General features: G+C 43.9%; 1 pseudogene; it reads left to right on the top strand.

Moving 5' to 3' along the window:
- The first annotated feature begins 8 nt into the window (after nucleotides 1-8).
- Nucleotides 9-839, top strand: LOC133791346 (small ribosomal subunit protein eS4x-like; annotated as a pseudogene).
- The last annotated feature ends 568 nt before the right edge of the window (nucleotides 840-1,407 follow it).

Below are 1,407 nucleotides of genomic sequence, written 5' to 3'. Positions count from 1 at the left end.
CTTTGTTGAGTTCTCTCGCACACAGTCGATACAGAGCGCCATAACCTCGGAGGCTCAGCTATCGCCCCTCTGAGATCTTGTAGCTCAGAATCCCAAAATGGTAAGAGGGTTGAAGAAGCACTTGAAGAGGCTTAATGCCCCAAAGCATTGGATGCTCGACAAACTTGGGGGAGCATTTGCACCCAAGCCTTCATCGGGACCTCACAAGTCCAGGGAATGTTTGCCATTGATCCTCATCTTGCGAAACAGATTGAAGTATGCTCTTAATTACCGTGAGGTTGTTTCTATTTTGATGCAACGACATATCATGGTTGATGGGAAAGTCAGGACTGATAAAAAATATCCTTCAGGTTTCATGGATGTTGTATCAATCCCCAAAACAAATGAGAATTTCCGTCTCCTTTACGATACTAAGGGCCGGTTCCGTCTCCACTCGATCAGGGATGAAGAGGCAAAGTTCAAGCTTTGCAAAGTCCGGTCTGTGCCGTTTGGCCAAAAGGGTATCCCATATCTGATCCTCTCATCAAGGCCAACGACACTATCAAGTTGGACCTGGAGAGCAACAAAATTGTTGATTCATCAAATTTGATGTTGGGAATGTAGTGATGGTTACTGGTGGAAGGAATAGAGGTCGTGTTGGAGTTATTAAGAACAGGGAGAAGCATAAGGGAACTTTTGGGACACTCACTTTGAAGAAGACAACGAAGACACAACACAGAGTCCATGGCAAACAGGAGTGCATCAAAGATCAGAAGATGATGAAAATAATGGCCAACCAGAACTTCAGAGATCAACAAGAGCGCGGACGCCAAATCCCAAATACGCCAATGCTGCTATAGCTGAAGAAGAGAAGTTCAGAGAGTCGGAGTCATATGAAGAAGCATACCGGAACTCCAAGTGGCTTGAAGCAATGAAAGAAGAGATAACTGCTTTAGAGAATAATCAGACTTGGGAGCTGGTGCCAAAGCCGAAGGAAGCAAAACCCATTTCGTGTAAATGGGTCTATAAGGTAAAAACTCGTCCTGACGGTTCAATTGAAAGATACAAGGCTCGGTTAGTAGCTCGAGGATTCTCTAAAAAATATGGACTAGATTATGACGAGAAATTTAGCCCAGTCGCTAAGATTACAACAGTACGGGTTCTACTAGCACTTGCAGCTAGTAAAGACTGGAGGCTATGGAAAATGAATGTAAAGAACGCCTTTCTACATGGAGAATTAGATCGAGAAATATACATGGTCCAACCAAAAGGAATCGAAGATAGAGCTCATCCGAACTATGTCTGCAAACTGAAAAAGGCACTCTATGGATTGAAGCAAGCTCCACGAACATGGTATGGCAAGATTCCTGAGTTCTTAGTAAAGAGCGGATATACCATGGTGCATGCAGATTCAAGCTTGTTCGTCAA

This window comes from Humulus lupulus, chromosome 7, assembly GCF_963169125.1.
Source record: "Humulus lupulus chromosome 7, drHumLupu1.1, whole genome shotgun sequence".
Classification (NCBI taxonomy): Eukaryota; Viridiplantae; Streptophyta; class Magnoliopsida; order Rosales; family Cannabaceae; genus Humulus; species Humulus lupulus.
The sequence above is the reverse complement of the archived record's forward strand: the minus strand, read 5'-3'. Positions and strand labels throughout refer to the sequence as shown.